Here is a 19799-nt window from a genome sequence, read left to right as displayed (position 1 = left end):
ACCTTTGGGAAGAGATGTTGACTACCTACCTTACCTATGTCCCTCATTATTTTATAGACCTCTATAAGATCACCCCTAAGACTCCTACGCTCCAGGGAAAAAAGTCTCGGTCTATCCAGCCTCTCCTTATAACTCAAACCAAGAAGTTCTGATAGCATCCCAGTAAGTCTTTTCTGCACTCTTTCTAGTTTAATAATATCCTTCCTATAATAGAGTGACCAGAATTGCACGCAGTATTCCAAGTGTGGCTTTACCAATGTCTTGTACAACTTCAACAAGACATCCCAACTCCTGTATTCAATGTTCTGACCAATGAAACCATGCATGCCAAATGCCTTCTTCACCACTCTGTCCACCTGTGACTCTGCTTTCAAGGAGCTATGAACCTGTACCCCTAGATCTCTTCGTTTTATAACTCTCCCCGGTGCCCTACCATTAACTGAGTAAGTCCTGCCCTGGTTTGATCTACCAAAATGCAACATCTCGCATTCATCTAAATGAAACTCCCTCTGCTTTTCATCAGCCCACTGGCCCATTGGTCAAGCAGAATTAAAGCAGAAATGGAGAGGCATCGGAGTTTCGCCAGGAAATTCAAAAGTGTGGGGTTTAACGATGGAAGGCCTGGCTGCCAATGGTGGGGCAAAGGGATTGGGAGGTGTCCAAAAAAAAACCAGTGTTGGAGGAGCAGTTAACTCAGAGAGCCTTTAGAACACAAGAAGGTAACAGGTATAGGTAGAGAAAAAGTCCATAAAATGGCTTAAACACAAGGATAACAATTTAAAATGTAAGATTTTGGAGGGTTGGCTGATAATGTAGGTCAGCAAGGAGATGGGCGATTGGTGAGCTGAACCTGATGCAGAATCAAGTCGGTGCAACTTTTCAAACATTAGTCTTAAAAATCCTCATCTAATGTTTCTCTTTGTTTCTCTAGAAAGGACTAACATTGGATACTCGGCACTTCCATGTGTCTACAGTTGCTCTGCCTTTATTTGAATCACATCCCTGGACAGTGAAAGGGAACAAAAAGATCTGTAATATCTGCACGCAGCAGCAGAAAATCCTGGCCTGGTTTCAAGACATCTTGGACCTGGTCCCAGGATGGCCAGATTCAGCATAGCTCACAGGACTTTCTTGTCAGTTTTGCAAAATATCAGATCATCAAACCGATTAATTCTTAATACATCCGCACAAAAAGGTCAACATTCATAGAATCCCTACAGTACAGAAGGAGGCCATTTGGCCCATTAAGTCTGTACTGACCACAATCCCACCCAGGTCCTATTTGCACAACCCCCACGCATTTACCCTGCTAATCCTCTTAACACTGCAGTTAACTTAGCATGGCCAATTAATCTAACCCGCACATCTTTGGACTGTGGGGAAAACCAGAGGAAATCCATGCAGACATGGGGAGAATGTACAAACTCCACACAAACAGTGACCCGAGGCCAGAATTGAACATAGGACCCTAGCAGTGTGAGGCAAAAGTGCTAACCATGGCACCACCATGCCATCCCTGGTTGACACAAGGATATTGTCTGGTTTGGATGGGTGTGACTGTCTGACTGAAGAGTTATTGCATAAAATTCACAGGTTAGAGAAATTAAGGAAATTAAGCAGACCTTATGGAGCTAATAATACCTTGTCATGTACTGTAGATCTGTTGCATTTTATCTCTTGGGCTTTTACATTGCAGCAATATCTCCAGTGTCTGCATATTGTGCGAAATACACAATATTTTTTGTTCCAACAATACGACTATCTTTTAGAGATCCAACAGAAAAAAAGGAAAAGTCAGATCAAATGCATAGTCATTTCAGCATCACTATCCAGAACTTGAACATCAAATAGCGTGGTTTTTGGAGTTGCTGTCCTAAATTTAAGCAGAGGTTTAAGATTTAAGTCTGAATGGAATATTCCCATCCTGCCATGTCCCATTAATACAGCTCCTTAAAAATTTCTGACCTCCCTCTTAGATCATTATTACTGAGATTGCTACTGATTAGGCCAGTTGTCATACTTCAAGCGAATAAACACTGGCGAGTACTCTTCCAGGAAGAATCTCATCGATGTTGCCAGGCCTCTGTCGAGACATTAATAGGTTTGCTTGAATAATGGCGTGGGTGGAATTCTCTCCAATTGGCTGGGTATCATTCCCAACTAGAAGACCCCAGAATCTCTGTGGAACTCTCTGCTGCGGAAGTGCTGTGGAGGCCAAGTCATTGAGTGTCTTTAAGACAGAGATAGATAAAGGGGATCAGGGGTTATGGGGAAAAGGCAGGAGAATGGAGATGAGAAAAATATCAGCCATGATTGAATGATGGAGCAGGCGCGATGGGCCAAGTGGCCTAATTCTGCTCCTTTGTCTTCTGGGCTTAACACCAGCTGCTGCGGGATAGGAGGATGCCCCGCTCTAATGAAGAACAATCCCCCTTCTTGAAGCAGCCCTTTATAATATGGGAGGTTGCACTCTAGCTAAAGTGGAGTTTACAGGTAACCTGAGAGTATCCAGTGAACCCCATAAGCAACCTAAATCAAGGTTGACACGCCATTGGTTTGCAATTCACTTTATGTCAAACAGAACTGGTTTGAGATTGTCAAACTCTATTCTCTCTCCACAGATGCTGACAGTCCTGCTGAGGTTCTGCAGCCCTTACTGTTTTCGTTTTGGATTCCAGCATCCACAATATTTTGCCTTTAGAACAGTTCTGAAGGTCACTTTTAAAGTTAAAGTTTATTTATTAGTCACAAGTAAGGCTTACATTAACACTGCAATGAAGTTACTGTGAAATTCCTCAAGTCACCACTGTCCGACGCCTGTTTGGGTCAATGCACCTAACCAGCACGTCTTTCAGATTGTGAGAATGAAGCGGAGTACCCGGAGGAAACCCACGCAGACACAGGGAGAACTTGCAAACTCCACATAGTCACCCAAGCTGGGAATCGAACACAGGTCTCTGGTGCTGTGAGGCAGCAGTGCTAACCACTGTGCCATTGTGCTGCCCACTGGACTTACTGGACCATAAGATCAAAATGTCACGTGTTGAGTGGCCAATGATCCCCTGTCCCCCAATTTATCTGACACACCTAAACTGGCCACAGAATACAACATGTAATATTTTGTGAGAATTACTGAATGAAACACTTGCAGCAGGCACTGCGTACTGTGAAAGAGGCAAAGTGCACTGATCACATTACCAACATGAAGGAGCAGGAAAGACTGGTTGATTGGTAGGAAAACATTGCATGAATTTATTATAAACATGTTAACAGGTCTCTGCTGTGAGCGTGGATAAATCAATTGCTTGTAAATGCCTTTGTTTCAATGCCCCTGCTGTTAATACCTAATAATATAATGCTGTCACTTATTGCTGCTTGATCTAAGGAGGCCTCCTCAACTCTACTCAAGCCATTCTTTTCCACATCAAATGTGTTCTTGCGTGTTTATTTAAAATAACGTTGCTACCATTATTCGAAGCTGTGTATCACACAGATGTGCGACAACCCAGAGTGCATCTCACATGCCAAAAGAGGCCACTCACAAGTTTAAGATAATATTCGTGTACATGGAACATTTAAAGGTACCATACATCAAAATGAGCAGACCACACATAACAATTGATCAATGCTGTGGATCATGGTCATGGTGATTATGTTGATACTTTTCCACAATTATCTCATAGAGTGTAGTGGGTGATGCCAATTTATCAAAACCAGCTGGGCTCAATTACCCTATCAGGGCATATCACTGGCACTCATTTACCCCAGAGATCCTCCACCCATCTACAATAATTGTTCAGACATTGACAATGGATTCCTTGGTAAAGTAGGCTTATCAATCAATAAATTTTTCCAAATGGAAAAACTGCTTTGGGAGTGCAAGCCACTTTCCTAGCTTCAGTTCCACTGGGTTTCAATGAGCTTTTAGTCTGGGAATACAGAGTAAGGAGTCACCACTTTAATCCCTTAACTGCCATTTGTCTTGTAAGGGGCAGATGGAATTACCTCCCCTTAAGAATCACTTCCTGCCTCTCACCCATATCCTGGCTAGAGACCAATGGAGCCATTGTGGAATACCAAGGCTAAGGTATGGCCATGCCTGCTCTGCTTTGAGGCAGAGCCATGGCTTAATGGTTGCTGATGCTTCATTGCCAGCTGTTTTCTTGACAGTTTTTGTCAGAGGTGGTTTGCCGTTGCCTTGTCCTTGCAGGGCCTGGGTGAGGATGCAGGACCCAAGTCTACCTCAGTCAGAACAGGAAATGAAACCACACTGCAAACAATATCCTGATCCACACACCAGCCACCTGGCCAACTCAGCAACTCTACCCATGCATATATTGCTGCAAAATATGTATTACAAAATCAGTTTCCTTCTCTGCACCTCTCTCTGTGTCGATCACTCTACTCTTTTGCCTTCCTTTCATCTTTTATTCCCATAATGGTCTTCTCCCTCAATATCTCTATAACTTCTTCTGACCAACATCGACTCATTTCCTCTCCTGTTTGTTTTGCCATTGAGTGAATGTAGCTTAGGTTGGAGAATAAGATGATTGAAATCAGTGTTGTCTAATTTTATACCATGTCTGCTCTGAAGTGTCAGTAAATCATAGATCACCACAGTGCAGAAAGAGGCCCTTCAGCCCATCGAGTCTGCACCAAACACAATTCCACTCAGGCCCTACTCCCATATCCCCTACATATTATACCCACTAATCCCTCTAACCTACACATCCCTGGACACTAAGGGGCAACTTTCTTAGCATGGCCAATCAACCTAACCTGCACATCTTTGGACTGTGGGAGGAAACCAGAGTACCCAGAGGGAACCCACACAGACACGAGGAGAATGTGCAAACTCCACACAGACAGTGACCCGAGCCGGGAATCAAACCCAGGACCCTGGAGCTGTGAAGCAGCAGTGCTAACCACTATGCTACCATTTGATAATGTTATCAAAACAGGAATTGACTTTACAAAGGTGGCTGCATTGAGCTAGATTCTTCTCAATTCTATTATACTTGGAGGTCTAATATTGAAGACAAACATGGATCACAAGGTCAGTAGTAATAAACTAACAGAACTGTTTATTACATGTCTTTTTCCCAGTCAGCACCAGACTGCCCTGGCATGCTTCGCCTAAGGTGGAGCTCGAGTCCCAGGTCACCAGACCTGTTCTCTTAAAGGGGCATGCCCCGACATACATAACAAATTTTGCCTGAAACATGATAGGATATCAGCAGAAAGCGAAGGAAAATTCAGGCAGTGGAGTCTACCCTTGCTCTCGTATTGGCCACATAGTTTCAAGATTTTAGCCCAACTACAGACATATGTTCTAGTTTTTCTTGGCTCAACGTCCATTTTCTTTTCCCATCAATGCCTTGGGATATTTTCCTGTGTTACAGGTGCTACCTAAATGCAAGCTGGTGTTATTGCCATTTCAGTACAGTGCCTCAAGGAGGTAGCATCTTTCAGGTAAGACATTAAATTGATGACCCAGTGAGCTCCATGACCCACACCTAGGGGTCAGTGTGCGTTTATGTATCGTTACAAGTATGGAGATAGCCCCTAGCTTTGACGCACTTAGGTAAAGTTTCCATAGTCCCAGACAACTAGAGGTAAGTGACTGGTGATGATTTAACCTGAGGATCACCACACGTCAGGCGAGGGGCAAGTTTGAGAAGGTGGGCCTTCATGAATAACTTCAGCTAGTACAGGAATTGAACCCACCCTGTTGGCATCACTAACCAGCTGTCCAGCCAACTGAGCTAAATTTTCTAGCAATTAATAAATACTTACCGTTGAACTAACTAAGACTACAACTGCTTTACTAAGACTACCAAACTATGCCCAACACTGCAAATCCTACCAATCTTAGTAAAGATGCAAAACTTAGCTGGAGTGCCTTGTGATCCATTGTTACCCTATTATTAGTTTTTTTTGCTGATATTGTGACTAAGGAAACAACACTCTCTCCTTATCAGTGAGATGCAGAAACCATCAGACATGATCCTGCACCTCAGTGTCTTTATCCCTCGCTGCCTGACCTTTATTCACCCTGATTAGCATTTACAAACATCAGATAACGTTGGCCCACAGCACGCGAGAGGCCAATAAAAGTAAGAAGCACTAAGATAATCTTCCAGGCTAATAAATGACTTCAATCAATTGTTTGAACACCTTATCAATCAAATACATTAAAGGGCTTGTAGTCTTCACATTCAACAGCAAAACAGGAGTTCATGTTATTTTATGAACTTGCATTCCTGCTACTTCGGAGACAATGTCACCACACTACAATTATAGTCACCAGTATCACTAAATCTGCGCAAAAGCCAGAAAGCAATGTATTATCATTTTAAATTGCTTTTAATCCAAGTGGCAGTGGATTTTCAACATGGCTCTCAAGTCAATAGCTTCCTAAATGTAGCACTGAAACCCTCTGCTACCTTCCCTGGCGTCAGTGGCATTGATGTGATTTTGTGGCATTGTGCTTCCTGCAGTCCAACAGCACAAATCAATGTAATAGCACAGGAGTATTCAGATTTCTGATGAGTTCCACATGTGTTGCTGATGAGGCTGCAAAGCCCAAGAGTTGAATTACAAATTGTGTAACGTATCACACAGAAGTTATTATAATAGTTAAATTAAAATGTTCACCTTCAATAATCTTCTAATAATTGTGGGGTTGGACTAATCAACATTCATTGGCAATCTGAGTTATAATTAAGTCTGAGTAACACAATGTTGCATTTTTGGATTTCTCATTTCAGGAACCTTCTCCTTCCCTGTTTTGTTTTTTGGCAAACCAGTTCTGTTTAATTGTCAAACAAGCCTCACACTAAAATTTACCCAGATCTCCAAGTAGCAATTACTTCAGTTGTTTCCAAATTTGTCATCTTGCACAATGCTTTCCTTCGGCAAAACAGGCTTGCATTCGCATAGCGCCTTTCGCAATTTCAGAGTATTCCTAAAGCTCTTTACAGCCTGTTAAGTATTTTTGGAGCGACAATCACATTTGTGACAATAGGAAACCCAGCACAAGCAACAATGAAGGCCGGAATTCTCCGGCCGTTCACGCTCCACCGGTGCTGCGAGGACGGGGAATTTGGCACTCAGCCAAATCTCCGTTCACTGCAGCGCAACAAGAGAATCCCACAGGCATGAACGCCCAGAGAACCCCACTCAAAATATAGGATCAGTTTTAGGTTCTGAATGAGCGAAAAATATTGGCCTGGGTGGCTGAGATAGCAGCCCAGTTCTTCTTCAAATAATATCATGAGATATTATTATGTTGTGCGTGCAGACTAAACTGCCATTTAACATTTCACCCAAAAGATATCCAGGCACTGAATAAAAAGTACTAGGAAATATTTACTCAAGTCTCTGAAGTGGGATGTCAACCACAGCATTCTGACTCGCAAGCCTGTGAGTTAAGGCTGACGCTTTTGATTTATTTATACACAACAGAAAGAACTGATCTTTCAAATTTGACCTTTACTGCACCATATGCATTGCCAAGTGCCAAGTTATCCTGCTGATATTGTACTGGGCTCCCAAAGTTGACGTGGGTTGAAGTAACCTGGATAACTAACACCTTGCATACGTCACTGTGAGTGAATGCTGCAATCACTCTGTCACTTAACTGCAACAAAAGCAACGAATTAAGTTTATTTATTAGTGTCACAAGTAAGCTTACATTAATACTGCAATGAAGTTACTGTGAAAATCCCCTAGTCGCCACACTCTGGCACCTGTTTGGATACACTGAGGGAGAATTTAGCATGACCAAGGCATCTAACCAACACATCTTTCAGACTGTGGGAGGAAACCGGAGCACCCGAAGGAAACCCACACAGACAATGACCCATGCAACATGCAGATGCATGCAGAGAACATGCAGAGAACATGCAGATTCCGCACAGTCAATGACCCAAGCCAGGAATCAAACCCGGGTCCCTGGAGCTGTGAAGCAGCAGTGCTAACCATTGTGCCACCATGCCAGCCTGGAGGGAAACATCGTTTGTAAGCAATTAACAACATTCTCTCAGACTGTGTTAACAGCATAACGGGAAACTCATTCTAAAATTCTAATACATGCATAGAAATACATATACTCTACAAGTGATTGCACAATGAAATATACGGAGTGTGGTAACGTTGTGACATTTTTAATGACCATTTAGTTCATAAAGAATTTTCATCAGAATGTCTGGATCAGCATCAACCTCTTTTCCACTCATAGAAAACTCTTCAGAATTCTAGAAGATAAGGATTGACCAGGTTAAAAGAAAACTTCACAAGGCCCACCTGCACAAAATGGCAGGCCTGATATTTTTCTTGGTCACCATGTCAAAATCTGCTGGAGACTAATGTTTCAGACTGTGCTGGGACTGACGCAGTGCCAGCCACTTTCCAGATAAGAATGGCACCTCCATTATATCCCTGCCACTCTAGCTGCTTAGACCTCAGCAGCGTTCCCATCGGTTTGATGTTGGAAGCTGCTGGCTGCCTTAACAATAGGTGAAGGAGGCTCCCAACGCCTTCACCCGCCTGCCATCCATAACTGGACAGTGGGTGGAGGGGTGGCCTGCCAATCGATCGTCTCCCGTAAGATTTGGCTGGAGGATACGCTGCTAAAATGAACGAGGTTGGCGAGTGGTCTTGGAGGCTGAAATCCTTTGAAGCCTGGATAATTCCCACTGGTTCCCATTGGCAACAACCCTGACCTTTAAGTTCTACATTTGTCAGAAAGAAGAATGCTCATGTGGTTTTTGTCTGCCCAAGTACCGTTTATTGCAACCTTTGACAAATTATTTTCTGAAATACAATCCAAGAGGTAGTGGAGAAAGAATTGCTGTATTTTCTCTGGTTATTGGTCCACAGCCATGCTTTATAAAAAAAATGATTTTATAGGACGATAAGATGTAGGAGCAGAGGAAGGCCATTCAGTCCATCAAGAGGGCTCCACCATTCAATGAAATCATGACAGATATGATGTGATGATCCTCAACTTCACTTTTCTGCCTTATCCCCATAACCCTTGATTCCCTTACTAATTATAAATCTGTCTATATCAGCCTTGAACATACTTAACGACCCAGCCTCTACAGGCCTCTGCAGTAAATTCCAGATACACTACTCTCTAAGACAAGAAATTCCCCCCCCATTTCATGTCTTGTATGGGTGAGCCTTTATTCTGAGTTACGCTCTTTGATCCTAGGCTCTCTCACAATAGGAAACAACCTCTCAGCATCTACCCTGCCAAGCCCCCAGAGAATCCTATATGTCTGAATAAGGTTGCCTCTCATTCTTCTGAACTCCAATGCATACAGACCCAAGCTACTCAACCTCTCCTCAAAAGCACATCCCTCTATACCTGGGATCAATCTAATGAACCTATCCTGGATTTTATATCATTACTTTATCTATGTACTGGCAATAAATCGCTGACTAAGTTTGAAAAGGACTAAAACAGTAAGTGGCCACTGAGGGTCAGCCAACTTTTGATACTCAGAATTACCTCCGGAAAGATCTTAATGAAATGACCCTGGGTGCCCTCACTGAATGGATACGCTGAAATGAAATTGTCCCTGGAATTCACACCTTCTATTGTCTAGGGACTTACCAAAGCTCAAAATCACCCCCCCAACCCCCCCCCCCCCCCACCCCACACTCCAGCCCGCACAATGGCAGGGCCAGTGAGCCACTGAAACCTCCATTCACATCAGTGGGATTGAAAGATCTCTGAATTAGAAACTTAACAAAGAGAGCTGTACAGAAACCAGCTCAACCTGAACAAGTGTGAGTAGCCACCATTCATTCCCTGTTGTGTAGTTTCTGACTTTGACTCATCTATGTAGGCAGTGAAAGTATTGATCAGATCAGATAACCAATCTTATTTACTCTAAAAACCAAGGAGGAACAAATCAATGCAGAAAGAATCAGAGGATCCCTATTGGGTCTCTCTCTCTCTCTCTCTCTCTATCCATCGTGAAGGCTTGAAGCCTGTCTGCTGTTTGACTGTCCATATACTACAAACAGAGGTATTTTAAAGAATTCAACCCAACAGCTGCTGCCTGCAGATAAAGCGTCCATCCACATATTTAATCCACCACAATCAAAACTAGAAGAACCATCAAGCTCAGCCTAGATCCTCTCAAGTCATCAATCTACACAATCTGCACAATTTTCATCTTAACTGGACTTTAAAACATTGCTTAACAAATCTTCAAACTCAATTGATAAGTTATTTCAATACTAACTTATTGGTATGTGCAGTGTGTGTGTAGATGTGCAGTGTGCATGTGTGTGTGTATAAATGTGCAGTGTGTGTGTGTGTATAGATGTTCAGTGTGCATGTGTGTGTGTATATGGATGTGCAGAGTGTGTGTGTGTGGATATGGAGTGGAGTGTGCCTGTGTATGAATGTGGAGTGTGTGTGCGTATGTGTGCCTGTGCGTGTGCGTGTGTGTGTGTGTATGAATGTGGAGTGTGCGCATGTGTATATGAATGTGGAGTGCACGTGCGTGTATGAATGTGAAGTGTGCACGTGTGTGTCCGGATGAAAGGTGTATATGCATGTGTGTGTGGGTGTGGAGTATGTACATGTGTGTCTGGATGTGAAGTGTGCGTGCGTTTGTGTATGGACGTGTGGTGCCTGTGTGTGTGTATGGATGTGGGATTTGCACATGTGTGTACGGATGTGGGGTTTGCACATGTGTATATGGATGTGGGATTTGCACATACGTGTATGGATGTGGGGTTTGCACATGTGTGTGAAAGTCAAAGTTGGAGCATGTGTGTTATTTTACTCAGACCGAGCTAAGGACATTAAGTAAGATCCTGTTCAAAAACAACCTCATGCAAGAATGTGCCTAGTATGCTGCAGCTAGTCCCATGAATAAAACTGTTAACCCTCATAGCGAGCCAAATACTTTGCGACAATTGTTGCTCTCTGAAGCAGGCGAATGACTCCGCAGCCACTAATAACATTTATCAAGTATTGTCAAACTGTTTACTGGTTGGATTTCATCTTGGCAATTTCTTTGATCCGGCTACCAATGAAGGTTAAAATTATTCAAGGGGCTAAAGAAAATGTTGCAGCGACATTCAGCCACTGCATTGTAAATATATAGCCGCCACGCACTGGTGAACTGAAGGTATTCGGCACACCTGGACGATTTCAATCATAAATCATCTTCAGAACCACCACAGGATGTTGATTGCATTTTAAACAATGTCGTTTTTCTCAAGGACCTCATCTTGAGTTTATGAAACCTGTATTACTGTGCAATGTCATTTCAAATGATACGCTGTCCACAATGAATTCTTTTTTTCAATTTTTAATGCTTTATTAAGTAAAAGGCAACCCCAATTTTCAAGTTCGCCACCAGCAACATGCACAATGTTCAGTTCTGACAAAAGGTCGTGACTTTCAACCTGAACTCTTCTTTCCTATGCTGCAGATGTGCTCCAGTGGCCTAATGGATAAGGCATTGGCCTTCTAAGCCAGGGATTGTGGGTTTGAGTCCCATCTGGAGTGCAAATATTTTCCACTGTGCTTTTCTTAAATTATCTGTTTTTATTTCAGGTTTTCAGTATCTGCAGTATTTTGCTTTCACACAATATCTGGCAACTTGGGGGCCTGAAAGATGTGGCCTTGATACAGGGAATGTGGGAGCATGACATTCAGCAGTGACTCCACATATAGTATGCACCATATTCATTAGAAATTATTGGAGTCTTCAGCTTTTTTTAAGTGAGATCTATCCCTTTTGGGGTTCTCAATGTGTGATGTCATAGAATCATAGGAACCCTACAATGCAGAAAGAAGCCACCTGGTCCATCCAGTCTGCACCGACCACAATCCCACCCAGGCCCTATTCCCAAATCCCTACACATTTACCCGCTAATCCCACTAACCTATGCATCTCAGGACACTAAGGGGCAATATTAGCATGGCCAATCAACCTAACCCGCACATCTGTGGACTGTGGGAGGAAACCGGAGCACCCGGAGAAAACCCATGCAGACACGAGGAGAATGTGCAAACTCCACACAGACAGTGACCCAAGCCAGGAATCGAATCCAGGTCTGTGCTACTGTGCCGCCCTAAATAATATGTAATTGGGGCTTTTTTTCAATTCATTCATGGAATGTGGGTACTGCTGGCTGGGCCAGTATGAAGGTAAGAAGAACAAGGAATAGACATTTCAGCACCCGAGCCTGCTCTGCCCACCATTCAATACAATTATGACAGATCTCATCTCGACCTCAACTCCATTTTCCTATTCTCCGTAAGCTTCAACCCATTAAAAATCTGTCTAGCTCCTCCTTCCCAGGTCCACCCCCACTCCCCCATCAGTATCCTTCACAATCCTGTGCATTTATCCCACAAACCCCACTAACCTACACATCTTGGGACACAGGGTCAATTTACAGTGGCCAATGCACCTAACCTGCACACCTTTGGACTGTGGGAGGAAACAGGAGCATCCGAAGGAAACCCACACAGACACGGGGAGAACGTGCAAACTCCACACAGACAGTGAGCCAAGCCTAGAATTGAACCCAGGTCCCTGGCACTGTGAGGCAGCAGTGCTAACCACTGTGCCATCCTTGAAATCTTAAAGGCCAACTTTAGATTACTTCCATTTCTAGGTGTTTCATTACCAGGGCTACCGATTTAGAAGATCATGTGTGGTTTAACTAGCACTAACCATATAAATGTTGGCAGGATATGAATGTTAGTCTGTAGCGCCAATACAACCAAAGCAGAAGCAGAAAGACAATCTCCTTTACCACTCTTACACTAAATATTTTTGATGTGTTTTCATTCCCTTCTTTGGTACATCTTAGCTTTCTATAATTTGAGGTGCACCATTACTGACCCTGATAAAATGCTAAGCTGTTTTGTTATTGATCTGTGGTGCTGTTGGCTGACCAGCATCTATTGCCCACCCCTAGTTGCATTTGAGAAGGTGGTGGTGAGCTGCCTTCTTGAACCACTAAAGTCCATGTTCTGTGGGGTTGACCCACAATGTCTTTAGGGAGGGAATTCCAGAATTTTGACCAGCGACTGCGAAAGAACGGCGATATATTTCCAAGTCAGGAGGACGAGTGGCTTGGAGGGGAATTTGCAGGTGGGAGTGTTCCCATTTAGCTGGTGCCCTTGTCCTTCTAAATGGAAATGGTCATGGGTTTGGAAGGTGCTGTCTAAGGATCTTTAATGGGTTGCTGCTGTGCATCATGTAGACAGTACACACTGCTGCTACTGAGTGTCGGTGGGGGAGGGATTGAATGTTTGTGGATGTGCTGCCAATCAAGTGGGCTGCTTTGTTCTGGATGGTGTCAAACTTCTTGAGTATTGTTGGAGCTGCACTCATCCAGGCAAGCTTTGGCAAAGTGAACAAGAAGAGGTTTACTTTGATTCTGGTTTATATACTGGACTAATCCTGCATCTTCCTGGCACCTTTTGAGAGGCAGCTGAATATAAGTAGCACATGATATTTGAGCCGTAAATGACAAATTTAATTGAATGAACAATATATGAAGGAGTGAAGAATTGACAGTCACATAGTTATAAGTTCACAACAAATATTCGATTATACCAACTTGGTTAAGTCAAGACAAGTCAAATAATTAATGGTTTGCAATCTGCACCCTCTAAACCTTTAGTAGGAACCGTGATGTTAAGCTGCGCTCCAGAACGTGTGTAAATAACTTAGGCTAACAAATGAGCATAAAATTGAGGAAATGGTTCAGAGTCCAAGGCTGACGTCTGTCAGATGAAACATTCAGTTGAAATTCCATTTGCCTCTTTAGACAGACATGAAACACCCCATGGCACCACTCAGAAAAAGGGAACAGGGCTTGTAATTAACTTTTACACATGGTTGCTTTTTTCCCCCTTTTATTATCTTACCACTTGTGGCAGCTTTTTGGCACAGCTCAATCTTCTTTGAACCTTCCTAACTAAATTCTGTTCAAGTTGAAAAGTTGAAGCAAGTTAAATCCTTCCAAAGCCGGCACTGGAGTTACGTGGATTTGAACAACCATCAAACCCATTCAAAGGGAACTGTCACTCATACTGATAATTGGACAAATTACAGGCTATTTACATTTGAATTGTTTGGCTTGGCCCTGCTTTCAAGTTGTTTGCTTGGGACACCGAACTGGCTACCGGCCTTTTGTGACATTATCTTGAGTTAAACTGCAGAAATGATAAAGGAAGAAAGAAAGACCGGCACAGCCAACCAGCCAAGCCTTTGATAGAGGCGACAAACAGTGGCCCAGATATCGGAAACAGATCCCTTACTTTATTTCAATAAAACGTCATGGAATCTTTTACATCCTTGTGAGAGGGCAAACAGCACTCCAAATACGGCAGCACTCCCCCTCAGCCTGGCTCTGTATGCAGGGGTCAAAGAGTCACAGAGGTTTACAGCATGGAAATGTGCTCATCGGCCTTTCTTATCCGTGGGGCTTATTTTTACCAATTCACCACGTTTGGCTCATATCCCTCGAAATCCATCCTACCCATGTAAATGTCTAAATGCTTTTTAAAAGGCAAAATTGTACCCACCTCTACCATTAACTCTGGTAGCTCGTTCCAGACACTCAACACCCTGTATGTGAAAAAATTGCCCCTCTGGATCCTTTTGTATCTCTCCTCTCTCACCATAAATCTATGCCCTCTAGTTTTAGACTCCCCTACCTTTGGGAAAAGAGGTTGACTATCTAGCTTATCTATGCCCCTCATTATTTTACCGACCTCTATAAGGTCACCCCTAAGCCTCCTATGCTCCAGGGAAAAAAGTAAAAAGTCTGACAACACCAGGTTTTAGTCCAAACGATTTATTTGATAATAGACTCACAAGCTTTCGAGGTTTCCCTCTTCGTCAGGTGAATGGAGAGTTCTGGCCTCAGACAGAGCATATAAAGCACAGACAGTTTAGAGATTACTGATTAGAATGCGAATCCTTACACCTAACCTGCTGTTCAAGACCTGAAGTGGCTGACAATGTGAGTGGAAGGAGCACTGATCACAGGTTACAGAGATGTGTATTGTCTCCAGACAGCACAGTGAGTGAGGTTTTGCAAACCCAGGCAAGTCACGGGGGTTACAGATAGTGCGACATGAACCCAAGATCCCTGTTGAGACCGTCCTCATGTGTGCGGAACTTGGCTATCAGTCTCTGTTCAGCGACTCTGCGCTGTCGTGTGTCGCCACGACACACGACAGCGCAGAGTCGCTGAACAGAGACTGATAGCCAAGTTCCGCACACATGAGGACGGTCTCAACAGGGATCTTGGGTTCATGTCGCACTATCTGTAACCCCCGTGATTTGCCTGGGTTTGCAAAACCTCACTCACTGTGCTGTCTGGAGACAATACACATCTCTGTAACCTGTGATCAGTGCTCCTTCCACTCACATTGTCAGCCACTTCAGGTCTTGAACAGCAGGTTAGGTGTAAGGATTCGCATTCTAATCAGTAATCTCTAAACTGTCTGTACTTTATATGCTCTGTCTGAGGCCAGAACTCTCCATTCACCTGACGAAGAGGGAAACCTCGAAAGCTTGTGAGTCTATTATCAAATAAATTGTTTGGACTAAAACCTGGTGTTGTCAGACTTTTTACTGTGTTTACGCCAGTCCAACGCCGGCATACCCACACCAGGGAAAAAAGCCCCAGTCTTTCCAGCCTCTCCTTATAACACAAATCATCAAATCCCAGTAGCATCCTAGTAAATTTTTTCTGCATTCGTTCTAGTTTAATGATATCCTTTCTATAGAAGGGTGACCAGAACTGTACACAGCATTCCAAGTGTAGCCTTACCAATCTCTTGTACAACTTTAATAAGATGCCCAATTCCTGTATTCAATGTTCTGACCAATGAAATCAAGCATGCCAAATGCCTTCTCCACAACCCTGTCCATCTGTAACTCCACTTTCAAGGAGCTATAAACCTGTATCTCTCGATCTCTTTGTTCAGTAACTCGCCCCAATGCCCTATGATTAACTGAGTAAGTCCTGCCCTGGTTCGATCTACCAAAATGCATAAATTAATCCATCTGCCATTCATCAGTCCACTGGCCCAATTAATCAAGATCCCTTTGCAATCCGAAATAACCTTCTTCACTGTCCACTATGCCACCAATCTTGGTGTCATCTGCAAACTTACTGAACATGCCTCCTAAATTCTCAGGCCTCCAGTTTGAAAAACAACCTTCTGCAACCACCCTCTGTCTTCTGTCATCAAGCCAATTTTTCATCCATTTGGCTAGCTCACCCTGGATCCCACGAGATTTAACCTTATGAAACAGCCTTCCATGTGGCACCACGTCAAAGGCCTTGCTAAACTCGATGTAGACAACGTTGACTGCACTGCCCTCAAATATTTTCTTGGTTACCCCTTCAAGAAGCTCAATCAAATTTGTGAGACATGATTTTCCACTCATAAAACCATGCTGACTGTCACTAATCTGTCCTTGTGTCTCTAAATGCCTGTCTTATCTTGATAAGAGAGGGGATTAAGGGTTATGGGGAGAGGGCGGGAAAGTGGAACTGAGCCACAACAGATCAGCCATGATCTTATTGAATGGCGGGGCAGGCTCGAAGGGCTAGATGGCCTACTCCTGCTCCTATTTCTTATGTTCTTAGATCCTGCCTCTTAAAATACCTTCCACTATTGACATTAGGCTCACTGGCCTGTAGCTCCCAGACTTTTTCCTTCAGCCCTTCTTAAACAACATTTGCCATTCTCCAACCTTCAGGCACCTCACCTGTGGCTGTCAATGATTCAGATATCTCTGCTTGGGGAACCAGCAATTTCTCCCTCGCCTCCCAGTGTCCTGGGATACACTTCATCAGGACCTGGGGATTTATCTATCTTGATGAGCTGTCAGACTTCTAGCATTTTCTTCTCTGTAATATGTACACTCCTCAAGATATCACTATTTATTTCCTCAAAAGTTCCCTAACATCCATGCCTTTCTCAATAGTAAATACTGGTGAGAAATATTCATTTAGGATCTCACCCACCTCTTGTGGATCCGCACATAGATAACTTTGTTGATCCTTAAGAGGGCCTACTCTCTTCCTAGTTACTCTTTTACCTTTTATGTATTTGTAGAAGCTCTTTGGATTCTCCTTTGCCTTATCTGCCAAACCAATCTCGTGTCCCCTTTTTGCCCTCCTGATTTCTCTCTTAACTCTACTCCTACATCTTCCGTACTCTTCAAGGGACATCTATGCATGTCATCTGTCTCCTTCTTCTTCTTGATCAGGGCCTCAACGTCCTGAGTCATCCAAGGTTCCTTACTTCTACCAGCCTTGCCCTTCACTCTAAAAGGAATGTGCTTACCCTGAACCCTGGTTAACACACTTTTGAAAGCCTCCCACTTACCAGACGTCCCTTTGCCTGACAATAGACTTCCCTAAGCAACTTTTGAAAATTTCTGATTAATACCATCAAAATTGGCCTTGCCGCAATTTAGAATTTTAACTTTTGGGGCAAACCTATAATTCTCCATAGCTATCTTATAATTAATGGAATTATGGTCACTGGTCCCAAAGTGATCTCTCACTAACACTTCTGTCACCTGCCCTTCCTTATTTCCCAAAAGGAGGTCAAGTTCTCCCCCCTCTTTAGTCAGGCCATCCACTGAATGCACTGTTGAACGCACTCAATAAATTTTTCTCCATCCAAGCCCCTCATACTATGGCTGTCCCAATCAATGTTGGTACATAAGAACATAAGAACATAAGAAATAGGAGCAGGAGTAGGCCATCCAGCCCTTCGAGCCTGCCCCGCCATTCAATAAGATCATGGCTGATCTGTCGCTGCTCAGTTCCACTTTCCCGCCCTCTCCCCATACCCCTTAATCCCCTCTCCTATCTAAAACCCATCAACCCGCGTCTTAAAAATATTTAGCGAGGCAGCCTCCACCACTTCAACGGGCAGAGAATTCCAGAGATTCACCACCCTTTGAGTGAAGAAGTTCCTCCTCAACTCCGTTCTAAACCGCCCCCCTTTTATCTTGAGGCTGTGCCCCGTAGTCCTACTGTCTTTTTTGAACGGGAAGAGTCTTTCCACCTCTATCCTATCCATCCCATTCATCATCTTATACGTCTCAATGAGATCTCCCCTCATTCTTCTAAACTCTAACGAGTACAAGCCCAGTTTATTCAGCCTCTCCTCATAGCTCAACCCCCTCAACTCCGGTATCAGCCTAGTAAACCTCCTCTGCACTCCCTCCAAGGCCAAAATATCTTTGCGCAGGTGCGGCGCCCAAAACTGCACACAGTACTCCAGCTGCGGCCTCACCAATGCCCTATACAGCTGCAGCAAGACCTCCCTACTAAAGTTAAACTTCACTACTTTAACCACTCTTTTTCTTGGAGCTATCTGTAATCTTACATATTTGTTCTTCAATTTACCACTATTTGGGGGCCTATAGTATAGTCCTATCAAACTGATCTTCCCCTTCTTATTTCTCAGTTCTATCCATACAGACTCAGTGGGCAAACTCTCAGAAATATTCCCTCCCTGTACCACCGTGATGTTTTTCTAGACAAAAACACAACTCCCAACTTCTCTTATCTCCTGTTCTATCTTTTCTGTAGCATCTGTATCCTGCAACATTAAGCTGTCAGTCCTGTCCCTCCCTTAGCCATGTTTAAGTAATAGATATTATAGATATTACCATCCCATGTAACCATCCATACCCTGAGTTCATCTGCCTTGCTAGTCAGGCCTCTTGCATTGAAATAAATCCAGTTTGATCTGGACTTCCCTTGCTCTTTGCCCTGCTTTCCCTGACCTGAATCAAACTTGGAATGCTGACGGTGCCTTTAGTATTTAATGTGCTCTCTTAAATTTCGCCCCACCACTGCTGCTAGTGAGAATGGAGAATTTGCTGCTCAGAACTCCATCCACTGCAGTGGGACTGGAGAATCCCAGCTGCAGATGACATAGAGTCATAGTCACAGATTCATAAGGTCATAGAGGTTTACAGCATGGAAATAGGCCCCTCAACCCAACTTGTCCATGCCACCTTCTTCTTTAAACACCTAATCTAGTCCCAATTGCCCCTGTTTGGGCCATACCCCTCAGAGTTCAGAGAATTCCAGCCATTACCTTTCCAGAAATTCAACATCCGGTGGTTTATGGCAGAATTAATCATGGCGTGTCGAACAGTCATTGTTATCACATATGTCTGGCTTTCCAAGATGGGAATTTCTGTGCAGCAATGAGGCCTGACTTGAGGAGAAAATAAATGATGCTGCCTCACCTGTTTTTCTAGCTAATAGTGATTTGAACAGTGTTAAGGATGTGCCACTTGAATGGGCATGACAAAACATAACACATTCAAGTACTGGAGTATCGAGTTATACCAGGGGAGGTGGTGGCAGAGGAAGCCATGCTCGTTCATGTTTTAGGAGCTCGTTGCAAAGTAGAATTGGCAGAGGAATCAGAGTCGATTCTACAACGCAGTGAGATTTGGGAAGGTTGTGAGAACATTTAAAAAAGTTGCGCTTATGAGACCTGAAGGTTAATCTCAAATCTGGGGAAATGTTCAAACGGTCAAATTCGTTCTTTCAATGAGTCTCAGATGGCACGGTGGCACAGTGGTTAGCATTGCTGCCTCATGGCACCAGGGACCCGGGTTTGATTCCCGGCTTGGGTCACCGTCTGTGTGGAGTTTGCACGTTTTACCTGTGTCTGCAAGGGTTTCCTCCGGGTGCTCTGATTTCCTCCCACAGTCCAAAGACATGCGGGTTAGGTGCATTGG

At 43.6% G+C, this 19799-nt stretch overlaps 1 protein-coding gene and 1 non-coding gene across 2 annotated transcripts in view; one reads left to right on the top strand and one right to left on the bottom strand.

Annotated features, from left to right (window-relative positions):
- The window catches only part of dtx1 (deltex 1, E3 ubiquitin ligase), a 278906-nt gene that overhangs the window by 120811 nt on the left and 138296 nt on the right, over positions 1 to 19799 (bottom strand). The gene's annotated exons all lie outside the window — the stretch shown is intronic.
- Positions 11470 to 11542, top strand: trnar-ucu (transfer RNA arginine (anticodon UCU)). The gene has a single exon. It is a non-coding gene; the product is annotated as a tRNA-Arg (tRNA).

This window comes from Carcharhinus amblyrhynchos, chromosome 20 (assembly GCF_965287045.1).
Source record: "Carcharhinus amblyrhynchos chromosome 20, sCarAmb.v2.hapA, whole genome shotgun sequence".
Lineage (NCBI taxonomy): Eukaryota > Metazoa > Chordata > Chondrichthyes > Carcharhiniformes > Carcharhinidae > Carcharhinus > Carcharhinus amblyrhynchos.
Note: the sequence above shows the minus strand (reverse complement) of the source record. Positions and strands in the feature narration are given on the sequence as shown.